The sequence below is a fragment of the Athene cunicularia genome (genome assembly GCF_003259725.1).
Source record: "Athene cunicularia isolate RWA chromosome 1 unlocalized genomic scaffold, athCun1 chr1_part1, whole genome shotgun sequence".
Classification (NCBI taxonomy): Eukaryota; Metazoa; Chordata; class Aves; order Strigiformes; family Strigidae; genus Athene; species Athene cunicularia.
Genome location: NW_020799091.1, coordinates 9,535 through 22,721, shown reverse-complemented (window position 1 = coordinate 22,721; position 13,187 = coordinate 9,535).

The window sequence follows — 13,187 nt, the reverse complement described above, 5'->3', positions numbered from 1 at the left end:
GGGTTCAGTGTTGGGCCCCTCACCCCAAAAAGGCCATTGAATGACTCGAGCGTGGCCAGAGAAGGGCAACGGAGCTGGGGCAGGGTCTGGAGCACAGGTCTGCTGGGGAGCGGCTGGGGGAACTGGGGGGTTCAGTCTGGAGAAGAGGAGGCTGAGGGGAGACCTCCTGGCCCTCGGCAACTCCCTGCCAGGAGGGGGCAGAGAGGGGGGAAGAGTCTCTGGAGCCAAGGCCCCAGCGCCAGGCCCCGAGGGAATGGCCTCAAGCTGCCCAGGGCAGGGTCAGGCTGGCTCTGAGGAAGGATTTCTGTGCAGAAGGGGCTGTTGGGCGTTGGAATGGGCTGCCCAGGGCAGGGGGGAGTCCCCGGGATCCCTGGGGGGGGTGAAGAGTCGGGCTGAGCCAGCGCTGAGGGATCTGGGGGAGTTGGGAAGGGTCAGGGGGAGGGTCATGGTTGGGCTGGAGGAGCTGCAAGGGCTTTTCCAACTGAGATGATTCTGGGATTCTGTAATGGATGCCACGGGTCAGTGGGTACATGCAGCCTGGCTGTGGCTACCACACACACTCCTGTGTGAGGGGTGACCAACAGCTGCCATCCTCCTGGGCTGCGGGAATTCAATTAGCAATATATTCATTAGCTATATTAGCAGTATGAATTAATATTACATCATGTGGGCAAGGGATGCAGCAGAAACACCGGCACAGGTTGCCCAGAGAGGTTTAGATGCCCCACACCAGGCAACATTCAAGGCCAGGTTGGACGGGGCTCTGAGCAACCTGGTCTGGTTGAAGATGTCCCTGCTCATGGCAGGAGCTTGGACTAGATGACCTTGAAAGGTCCCTTCCAACACAGATTATTCTATGATTCTAATAAACCCCTGAAGTCCTTGGAAGGGAAGTGTTTCTCCTGGTGCACCAGCCCCGAGGCTCCCAGCTCGGAGCAGTCTCCTGCCTGCTGCTGCCACTCTCTGACCAAGAGCTTTCCTGCAGCTCTTCCAGCTTTTAGGTCACTGCAAGTCTTTGACTTTCAAATATTTGGACACGCAGACCTCGTGTAAGTGGAAAGGATAATTCCTACAGAAAACTGAGCGTTAAGAAAGACCCAGTGACTAAAACCTGAGTGCGCCACGTGAAGCAAAGCGCTTTATAATATAAAATAGAAATCTCATTCCAATCAGTTCAGTGGTGCTAAATCCGCCGGAGGTTGTGGTGCAAGGATGATTTCTTGGATCAGTTAAACCAAGTTTGCAGCAAACAACACCAGCACTTGTGCAAAGAGATTATAAAATCTCAAGTGTCTGAGGTTATAGATGTCCACAGATTAATAAATCGGCATTTCCAGCCTGGAAGAGGCCACGTTTGTGAGCTTTTATCTGCCCAGGCTCTGCTGGTTACTCCAACCCTACTCCTAGTCCAAGAGTTAAACTGGGTTTGCAAAGGAGCAGCTCAGTGTCCTGCAGGGGAAAATGGGACACATCTCCACTGTGGGGCTGAGGCTGATCCTTTTCTGCCTCTGTGGGGTTAGGAAAAAACAGCTGGATTAGGGCTGGGATTTAACATCTGAGCCCTGCTGACGTCTTACAGGGAACCAGCCAAAATCCCAGATGCAAATGTTTAGAATTGTGCAGAAATTGTTTGCAGAGCTGGGATCTAAACCGGGTGGCTGGAGTCCACCGGTGGTAACAAGCCGCCTTGCTTCTATATACGTTGGGGCTGCTTTCTGAATCCCTGCCCTGCCTTGTACTGCACGTAGGAATTGCACTGAGAGCTGTCAGCAACGGTGGTGGCGCAGATGTCGATGCAGGCTGATTTCAGAAAAGGAAAGCCAAAGGCAAAAGCAGAGGCTGAACTCGTGGTTCCCTTTCCTGTCCTTCAACCACGGGACTTTCCTTCCTGTCCTGAAGAACGAGGGATCTCGTGGGCTGTGCAAATGCAGTGAGAACTATCCTCATTATTCTGCTGATAAACTTCATCCTGGAATTCTTCTATAGCAGCAGAGAAGGGAAATTTCGAGGCATATATTCAACAGAAATGTCATTTTTTTATGAATGGGCAGTGCTATAGAGACACACGGGAGAGTAAATTGCGAAAGAGCTGGGTTTCAACATCTGCAGCAATAGCTGGAAAGGGACAGAGAGAACTCCTGCCCTGGGCAAGGAAGAAGAAAGCAAAAGAAAGGGGAAAAAGTACAAGTTTCCCCCATTCTGTTCTTGCAAAACTACCAGCCCACTCCCTTGGGCATAACTGTTTTGGGACAGCATCGCCTACGATGTGTGAGATGCCTTCAGTCTCGGAAAGTCTTTCAAAAGACGCGAATGGGTTTTTTATGAATAACACAGAATGAATAACGTTTCCTGAAGGATGTGCTTCGACTTGAAAATCTTCCAGCGGGGGATTAACGCCGCACTCAGAGGCTGCCTGAGCTCAGACCATTTATGTTGCTGCATAATTGCACAAGATGCACTTCTCGGAGAGTTTCAAGTCTATTAATGCACTTCACTCCTCGGGGACGTGGTGTCAGACAGACTGCGATTTATGGACAGAGGCCATCGTGCTGTTTGTAATTCAGTTAAAAAAACAAAACAAAACAAAACAAAAAAAAACAGCCCAGCTTGCAAGTCATCATCCTTCAGAGTCTGGTCCAGATTCCCACCCCTCGCTACCTCTGAGTGCCAGGTGTTAATTAGGAGAGCTAATGGCATTATATAAAGGCCGGTGGCCAAAACAGGAGTATGCACACAGCAAGAATGCACTGAGGAAACATCTGTTTTTCTATTTTCTCTCTTCTTTTTTTTTTTTTTTAATATGAAACACGTCTTACAGCTCAGAGCATCGTGGAAGACAAGGTCTTTCCTTGGTGGAGGATGCCAGCTGGGTGACCACTTCCACCCGCCCTCCCCTCGGCGTTAAATTGCAGAACGTACTTTGCAACACCTTCGTTGCCCGCACGTTCTTTTTGCTGAGGGATGCTAATTCATGGCATTTGGGATGGCAGCAGATTTGCTGAAGCTTAATTTATGGGAAACAGCCCCTAAACCGTGTCCAGTGTAGGCAGCTTGCTCCACATCTAAAGGCGAGATGCAAGGTCCTGCCATCTCCTGCCATTCCCTAAAGCCCTCCTGTCCATGCAGGCTTACAATTAGGCTTAATTGCTTCTAATGACCTGAGTGCCGATACCAATGCGATGAGGAGGGGCAGAGTTCCTCCTAAGAAGGATCTTACTGAAAAGTAATTAGTCACTGAGCCAGACTGCACAGCGAGTGCGAGGCGGGCACCGCCGGATGCTTAATAATTGAACGAGTTCCTGCTCCTTGGAAGCGTTTATCATTTGCAGTTGCTATTGAAGTGAAATTTTACAGGAATTTATACAAAGAAATCCTTAGAAGAACCGTGCTGTTATCAGCCCTCAAAGTTATCTAAATTATAATACATTTTGTCTTTTCTGGAGTAGGCTAAATAAATTGCTGTGTACGTAAGAGTTGTTACAGCCCTGATAAAGCGCTGACGCCTTCCTGTTTTCACCAGTATCTTTTTTCTCTTTTCTTTTTTTGAAGATGTTTACTATCACCTATCAGTTGAAATATAATCCCACCAAGCCCAGACCCACTCAAACCTAAAGGGATGAGGAAATCGTAGTCGGTTTCTAGAATGGAAAAGTCCTTGGGAAGGAAAGGCAGACACTTACTCTGTGGGCTAAAGTAATTTAAAAAACCATTTTGACATCACAAAAAATCCATCTGGGAGAATTCCAGTTTAAAATTTGCAGGACTGAGAGGCACCGTCCTTTGAGAAATGCATTCCATGAAATAAATGAGATATGAAAACCCTTGGGGGAAGAAAAGGACTCTGGGGGTTTGCTCTCTGTGATGCCACAGGCTGGATATCACAAGGTTTTAGGGGACAGGGGAGGGCAAATACTGCAGGTGAAAGATTTTAATTTTTTTATCATATCCTCACCAGGAAAACTCAGTAATATCCAAAATAATCCTGAAATTGCTCTGGCCTAGAGCAGACTTTGTTGGGGAGAAGGAGGCCAGTGGTGATGTGAGAGGGTTGATCTGACGGTGAGCATCTCTCTGCACAAAGCCTCACTGGATTTCATCCATAAATCCTGAATGAGGAGCAGAGGCAGCAAGCAGGGAGCGCAGGGAAGGAGCAGGACCTGGATGAGGATTTAAATCCATGCAGAAATAGGGTTAGTCCTAACATGGGCAGAAAAGAGGGATGAAGATGATGATGGGTCAGTCCACTCTGCATCCCAGATGTATCTTTATGCAAGGAGCGTGGAGGGGAACAGGAAGAGCCCGAAGCCTGGACATGGGTCAGTGGCTCACAGTGTCCCACCAGAGACCCAGCAAAACAATTTCCGTAATGAGAATATTAATAGAAAAAGGACTAATGACTTCAGGAAGGGCAGACAGGAGCAAAAGAGGAGCGCGATGGTTTCTGTGCCATTGCAGAGGGACAGATTTATTCTGAAGTTCAGACCATGCCATCAATTAGACCGGCTGAAAACCCATAGATGGGACCAGAAAATGAACACTGCTGGTGGAGGATTCTTCAAAGCCATGAAGATCAGGTGGAGGAAGCTTTGCAGGCAACTCACAACATCAATAGCCTGGAGTTCACAGATATGAGGGACTGTCAGTTCAAGGGGTGGATAGAAGTGCTGTAGGAGCGTGGTCTGATGCTCTGGTTTCGAGCCAAGAAGGAAACCCAGAGAAGGTGGGGGCTGGGCAAGATCACTGGGACAATGTTGAAGAGCAGCAGGAGAGGGCAGGGGGGATCCAGCCAGCAAGGATGGCCACCAGAGCTGCAAGGACGGCCACTGGAGCTGAAAGGATGGCACCCAGAGCTGCAAGGATGGCCACCAGAGCTGCAAGGACGGCCACCAGAGCTGCAAGGATGGCCACTGGAGCTGGAAGGATGGCCACCAGAGCTGCAAGGATGGCCACCAGAGCTGGAAGGATGGCCACCGGAGCTGCAAGGATGGCCACCGGAGCTGCAAGGATGGCCACCAGAGCTGCAAGGATGGCACCCAGAGCTGCAAGAACGGCCGCCAGAGCTGCAAGGATGGCCACCAGCACAGGGAAAGGAGGAAGTCCAGGGAGGAACTGATCTTCTGCTCCATGGCGGCGTTGCCAGCCAACACTGCTTAATGGCTTTTTCACATCAGTGTTCACCAGAATGTCAAGTGCAGCTGTGAGCAAAGTAGACACCTACAGTGGAGGGGAATGGACAGCCAGAAAGGGTGAAAGAGGAGTTCTGGGAGTGATTCGATAATCTCAGTATTTTAGAATTGCTTGGGCCTTATTTTGGAGGACTTAAGGACAGAGTTATTTCCAGTGCTGACTTTGGAAAGTCACAGTAAGAGGCTGTAAATCTGGAAGAGAGCAGAGAGAAAACAGCTGAGAAAACAGGCAGGAGCCACGCTAAGCCTCACCATGCTGGCTGAACGCAGAGATAAGCCAAGCTTAGAGCCAGCTATTGCTGACAGCTGAGGAAGGTCAGCATGGGCAGTGCCATGGTGACGTTCAACAAGCTCCGAAGTCCTCTTAGCCAGAGCCTCTGCCTAAGCAGGATGACACAAAACAGCCTCAAAATATTAAAATTTAACTTTTTTTTTTTTTTTCTTGATTTCCAAGTGATGATCAGGTCTCGCAGCAAAGCTGATCACATCACTGATCTCTGCTTTACACCAAGAGAGTCTCCCACAAGCAGGACACTTGGCCACCTCTCCAAAGGGCCGAGCTCAGCCGTGGCAACATCAGTAAAATACCTCCCAGACACAACGGCACCTTCCATTTAGGCCAGACTAGCTGGGTTTGCTAAATAGGAGAGGAAAACGTCCACATCCAAGCAATCATCCTGCTTGTGAGGAACTCTCACAGGCTGCGGGAGCAATTAAGAAGCGGACACCCACGTCCTGGTGGCCAGCAGCCCACCTCGTCCATGAGATGGTCCAACAGTGGCCCCAGGAGTATAATCATTTACAACTCGACGTTTCCCTGAGTCAGGACGGTCATTAACTATTTAGCAACCCTGAATTTCTCTTCCACTGACATCTCAGGTCCTTCCTGGAGCTTGTGTCAGCTTTATCTCGTAGTGTCGCCTGGGAGGGAGTTTTACAACAGGGTAGATGAGACTCCACATGAAGAGCCACCTCCTCTTGCTTCGATGCACCCGCTGGTGGCTCCATGGGAGTCACAGGGCAAATATGGGCATTTAGGTTGCCCAGAGAGGTGGTAGATGCCCCATCCCTGGAAAAAATCATGGACAGAGCTCTCACCAACCTGATCCAGTTGAAGATGGCCCTGCCCATGGCAGGGGGGTTGGACCAGATGGGTCCCTTCCAACCCAAACCACCCTGTGACTGTAACATGAGGTCTGCAGGGCCCTGACCAGCCCACATCTCATGGTGGGCCTTCACCTGACCAAGGGGAGATTTCTACCTCCAGGTAGCTCCTCTGGGCTCAACAGGGAAAAGAAAAAAAAAAAAAACCAAGGATATTCTAAGGACGTGATGCCATCACCCATGTGGGTGACAGTCCTGTTTGGAGGGGGAGGCTGGGTTGGTGGCCACGAAGGTTTTTCCAGCTAATTCTTCCAGGGTATGCACCAGGAGTCCAGAACCGATGCTACAAACCCTGGTGAGCATTTGTCTAAGTCCCTGGGCTAGGCATGGCTGTGCTGATATGATCCCAGATCCCTTCTTATCTCACAGCACTGCACTAGGGAGTGTTAAAAACGTGTCCATCGGTCATAAATCCACCCGCGGGTGGAAACCTGAATGCTGTATCCAGACAGCGGGTTTGCTTGTAGCTGATGGACACTGCAAGGAGGCACAAGGGACTCTCCCCAAATGCCAGTCACTTGGGCAATATACACCCCAAAATAACTATGTGGGGGCTCTTTATCTGCTGGAAAGCTGGTGGGAACATGCAGAGCCATCAGCTGGTGGTTCGCACCGCAGCCCGGGGTGGAGATGGACAATGGATGTGGATGGATTGATGGATGGATGGATGGATGGATGGATGGATGGGTGATGGACGGACGGATGGATGGATGACCTCTTCTGTCACTGGCAGAGAGAGGAGTGGTCTGGCGGGTCCTGGGGACACTGGGCCCCGCCAGGCCTGGGGCGCTGTGTGCCGGTGTGCCGGGGGGTGGCAGTGTTAGAGCAGGGAAGGAGGACGCTCCCTCCATGCAAGTCCCAGAGTCGGGACGCCCAGAGCCCCGAGCATCCTCACGCCGCAGCTTTCCAGAGACTCCAGGGGCTAGAGATGGATTTTATTTCTGTGCCTATCTCTGGGTGAAAGAGGAAATAAATTTTTAAAAAATAATTTAACTGACGTTTTTTAGCTAAGCAAAAGGAAAAACCAAACAGCAGTTCTGGGTTCCTGCTACTCACAGTTTTGTGTGAACTGGGATTGCACCCACCCACACCTTGAGTGGCTGCTAGGCACATCTCAGCTTCCCTCCAGCCTCAGTTTCCCCGTCTGAAAAGTCAGGGCTCTTCAGACAAATTTCCCAGTGCATCGAGTCACAGCCACGAGCCTCTCAATCCCCTGCACAGAAAACCCCCCAGCCCTGCCTATAAATTTGGGGCTGCTCACCTGAAGGGCACCCCGGAGGCTGTGGGGTACGAGCTGCATGGGACCAGCTGAGCTGTGGGGAATTTGGGGTCCTTTACCCCGTTTTAACAGGATGGCACGTGCCTGGTGCACAGAAAAAAAAACAAGCACAGCAGCGGGGGAAGGAAGGTGTCACCCTCACCCTGCCCCAACACCCCTCTCTGTTCTTGTTTGTTCAGCTTGAGCTATGGGGGTGTTTTATACAGAATTCACGTGCTGAAGGGAAATACATTTTTATGGCATCAAATACTGATTGGCTCTGGCTGCGTCGCTCACCTTGCTCATAGCATTTATTAATCTTCCCTTATCCAACTATTTTATTAATTATCAGTTGTGCAGGCTTGGTGAAATTGCATAGCTGAAGAGGGACATTCGCGTTTTAGACACACAAAGGGAAATGAGCATCTGCCTCCCCAGAACTTCCGAAACTCTAAATCAGTGGTGTGGTCAATAATCTTTTAAACTGGGGCAAGCTGGGTTCGTTATTCCAAAAGCATTAATTTGGTCCTATGGGGGGATCTCTCGAGGAGGGAGTAGGGTGAGGGGGATGGAGAGAAGGTGAACGCAGATCTGACATCTGAACCCCCCAACAGTAGGACCAGGGGATGCTCACCAAAACCGGCAAGGGAATGGTTTAAAACAGGAAAGTCCTGGTTTTATGCAGCAGACAGAGCATCCTGGGGATTTGCAGCCCATGAGCTTGGAGAGATGCAGAGAACCAGCAGGTCAAGCTGATGGGCACAAGACACAAGGTCTGTGAACAGGCGGCGAAGGGCCAGTGTGACAGTTTTGGCTGCTGGGGCAGCATGAAGGCAGTGGAGCCCAGGAAGGGGCTCTCCCCATCAGCATCCCCACTGCAGAGGGCAGACGGGGAGAGCTGGGCCATGGTCTGACACGCCTGGGCATCAGCTGTGCTCTTATGGTCTTGGCCAAACACTGCTAATTTATTTTTACGCAGACATGTTATTTTTATTTTCTTTTTTTTTTTTTTTAAATGAAATAAAGAGAAAGTTATTTCAGATGGCATCAATGTAAGAAAATTTTACATAAATGATTTTTCACTGGGTCTTTTCTCTTTAAATCTAGCACATATGTGAAAATAAAAGTATTTTCCAGCAAGTTATAATTAGGAGAATGAAAGCCCTTGCACTGCTCTGGGATATCCGCAGGGAACAGCCGTGTTCATGAGTTTACTTATGGGAGAAGAAAAAGCGGCTCCAGGATGATGCTCCACATCTGCAGAGCCTCCCAAAGTGTAACCTCTCTCTGAAGACCGAGTGACTCAGAGCTTCTTAACAGGTCAGGGCTGGGGGAAAATAAATAAATAATTAAGTAAATAAGTTTAAAAGAGTTTAAGACTTTTAAAACTCTTACTGCATGCTCCCTAGGACCCATGCAATCTGAGACTCAGGCTCCCCAAGGTTTCATCACACTCCAGCACCGGCCATGCAAACCCTGATGTCACCGTCCCTGGATATTAATTATTCTGAAAAAAACATTTCTGAAGCCCCAAAGATCTCCAAGTCACCGAGAGACCAATTTGCGCTGTTTTCACTGGCGTTGCCACCCGAGTGGAAGAATTAGTGTTTTGAAACAAATGTGTTTGGAAATACAACTTCTCTCGAGTGTTTGCGGGGAGGATTTTTAACACGAGGACCCAGGAGCTCCGCTGCCAGGGGCAGCACGTCCACTCGGATGCAATCGGAACCTGAAGTGGGAAATTGCTCCAGAAGTTGTACGTTAGAAAACGCAGTGAAACGAGCAGAGTCGTTACCTGCCCTGTTTGTGTTGAGTGTGATCATGGCTTAGCGCTGACATTACGTGCCCTCGTGTCCATGGAGCAGGGCCAGATCCTGACTCCTGCATGGGGAAAAGGAGACACATGCCCTCGGGCTTCTTGCACCAAGAGGTGCTCCAAGGAGTGACAGCAGAAACCAGATAGCAGAGATGAGCCTGCGAGGGGGGACGGGGTAGGAGTGGTAGGAGTGTTGATTTGAAAATCAGCGATTTTTGAAAATTTGGGAAAAAAAAATATGTGCAGATTTGCAGACAGAGGGAAGGCGAGGGTGGGATATGGGGGGGAGTTGGGCTCCAGGAGTGGGGAGGAAGCCCACAGGGAGCACCAGTGAGACTCACTCAGTGGCAGACAGCGAAGGAGAAGTGATTCACGAGGTGGAAGAGCAGGGTATGGCAGCGGGAGAGGGCAGCTCTGACAAGTCTGAGGGCAGAGGGAGGGAGGGAGAAGAAAAGGAGATAAAAAGAGATATCTTATGGGTTGTAAGCAATGAACTGAGCTGAACTAGCATGGGGCTTGGCTCTTCTGCCATCCCAGTGGGTGATCCCGGCTAGGAAACTCGCCGGGGGAAGGACTTGGCCTTCAGGAGGCACCATGGTCTCATTCGGGAAGGTCTGGTTGGCTTCTGACAGCTCTGCTGTCCTGTCCCACACCTGGCCAGATGTGCTGGGGGATGGCACGGGGAGGCTGCTGTTCAGTGCAGCCATAGCACAGGGAAGGGATTTGTCCCCCGCCCGAACACTGGCACGGGCTGGTCAGAGAGGTCGGGGAGTCTCCATCTGTGGAGATATCAAACCCAACTGGCTACAGGCCTGGGGAACCTGCTGCAGGCGTTCCAGATGATCTCAAGAGGTGCCTTCCGACCTCCACAGTTCTGTGATTCAGTCATTTCTCTGACATTTAGCAGCCTCCTTTGCTGACATCTACTACTCACACTTGAGCAAGTCCCCATGGCTTCATGTGTAGCATTTCCATGGTGCGATTTCTCCAGCTATCCCGGACAGCTGCTTCCGAAGGAGATGAGCTTCCCCAGAGGAGCATCTCACCCTCCATGGCCCAGAACAGGAACAGGGACCTCAGATCTGCTGAGGGTGTGAGCGCTTGTGCTGACCTCTCCATCTTCCCCCCACCACGGCCCCATCCCGTCTGGGACAGACACCGTGGTGGTGACAGCACCTGGGTCCTACAGCGCTGCACTCCTGGGAGGAGGTATCTCAGACACCACCAGTGGGGTGCTCAAGACCATACAACGTTCAAGTCTAGCAGACTGCTGTGAACCAACTGACACCTTGAGCATCCCTGTCCTGTCCCCAGGGATGACATTTTAAGCCAGAGAGGTCAGTCCTGAGTGTGTGGATGTTTCACAGGATTGGGCAGTTGAATAAAATTACCATCCTGAAGGAGGGGTGGTTGTCCTCTAACACATTTTCCCACCACTTTTGTTGAGAATGAACAGAAGGTAGATAACGCCAGGATCACCTGTACTTGGTGTATCTGAAACTACCTGTAGTTAAAAATTAAATTATAAGTGACAAGATCACAGCTCGAATGGTTTATGATCAACAATGAATTCCTCCTTCATGCCGTGCAAGAGATGTTTTATCACCTGTTCTAGAAGATTAGAATTAAATGTTCAGGTGACCAAAGGCAGGGGAGATTTTTCTCACCCATACTCGGAGCTGGGGAAGCCATAGCTATGTGGGGTTTTCTGCTTGGAAACGTAGCTGGTGTCCCCTGTTAGTCCCTGGAGAAAGACGTGGACTGCAGGGTAACACCCACAGCAGAAACGTGGTGGAGAAGGTGTGAATCCCCCACCGAAACCTCAACAAATGGTGTGAGCACTTGGGAGGCTGTCAAGGACGCTAAGTCCATGCAGGTGGGACTTTGCACGGCTTCACCATATCACTGGTTTTGGCTGTGACGGCTTTTGGTCAGGACGTGACTGGAGACAGGCAGGGGGTGAGATATTCACGAAAATATACTGAGGAATCAAGGACACATGTAAACCACCCATTACAGTAAAAGTTTATTTCAAAGATCCTGTTTAAAAACTATCATCTGATCCAAGCTGGCATGAATCCATCTCACGCTTCACACGTCAGACCAAACTGGGATCCATCTTGGTGTCCTCAGAATCCCCAGAAGATCTCAACCTCTTCCCAAGCCCCCAGTGATGCTCTGCTGACCTCATCTTCCCCACTCTGAGGATTCAGCCCCAGGACATCGGACCCAAGGATCTGGTACATAAACCTCACTTACATCCTGGCTTGACGTCTCCTCCCGGGGATCACCCTGGGCAAAATGACTATGGGGACACAGTCCAGGAGCACCCACCAGATCCCACTGCCTGGCAGAGCTATCCAGCTTTCATTTATCAAAGATAGGGCTGCAGTTTGGAGGAATAATTGGGTTGGAGCAATGGGAGTGAGGCCAGTCTGAGGTTTTGTTATGTATCTAGATGCCCCCGAGATGCAGGTGGGTGCATCATTCATGAATTGCTAATATTTTAATCAAATCTGTATTTTTCTGTATGGTGCCCAAGGATGCATCCTGCGCCACAGAAGCCCGAGTGCCTCAGAACCTATTTACGCAGGAGAGGATTCGAGCCTTTCTAATTGCCACCCAACAGCTTTCACTGAAGCTGCTTAGGGGAGAGTGAAGACATTTATGTAGGCATCCGGAGCGAGAGGACACTTGTCTGGGAGGACATTTGGAGAGGAGTTTAATTTAGCAGCCGTGAATTGTCCCTCTAAAGGAACGTCTCCCTCCATCGACTATCGAGCCAGGTGGCAACGTCTTCTCATGCCGCATGCCTGGGTTTCCCAGTCCACGCAGCTCTCAAGGGCTGTCATTTCCCCCTGGCCTCAGCCACACTTGACAAAGCCTCCAAAAAAAGCTGTGAGGTTTAGAGGCGATGGCCTCAGGGATGGAGAAGGGCCAGGAGATAGGCTGCCCACAGAGCAGGGGTGGCCGAAGGAGTCACCTCGTTGTCCGTGTAAAGGGGTTGTACGTTGGCCACCACGCCCAGACATACCCGATCATGGTGTGCATGGAGCAGTCCTGAGCTCCTCTCTGAGGTGGAATTAAGAGGCCAGCCTGCAGGGCTGGCACCCAGGCAGAATCCCAAGCGGGCAGATGTATTGCCCAGCCCGGTCCCACGCACACTGGCTTTGTGAGTGCCCGCTCCTCCTGCACCAGCAGAGCCGTGAGCCGGGCTGGGCCTGAAAACCCTGGAGAAAAGAGATGGAGCCGAACAGGCACAGGCCGGGATCTTCTGTGGGTGGATTTGCATTTGGGCTGTGCCCATCTTTGGAAGAGCTGCTGCTGGTCCTACCTGGGAGCTGCTCCTCTGCCTTGGCTGTGTGCTACACCTCCGGTCTATGCCTTGGGTGGTGTAGAGGGGAAGGTGGAGAACTTTACGCCCTCCAGATCGTGAGCCAGGCTTTGGAAAGAAAATATCAAAGGAAGGGCCAATATTGAACCCTGGGAAGCTCCTCTAGATGTGGGAAGAAAAGCCTGCTCTTCCTCTCATGTTTCTCCACCAGCCTCAAACACAACAGCCCACTCCCATCACATGACAAACTTTGTGTAGTGAAAACTCTTCCTTCGCTGCCCTTAGCGATGCAAATCTGCTGTATGCTCTCCATCTGCTGCAAACTGCCGTGTGCAGCTGGGGGATTCAAAACCGTTGAGATGCTCTGTTGGGAAAGGAGCCTGGTGGGGGACCTGGAGCACAGGTCTGCTGGGGAGCGGCTGGGGGAAC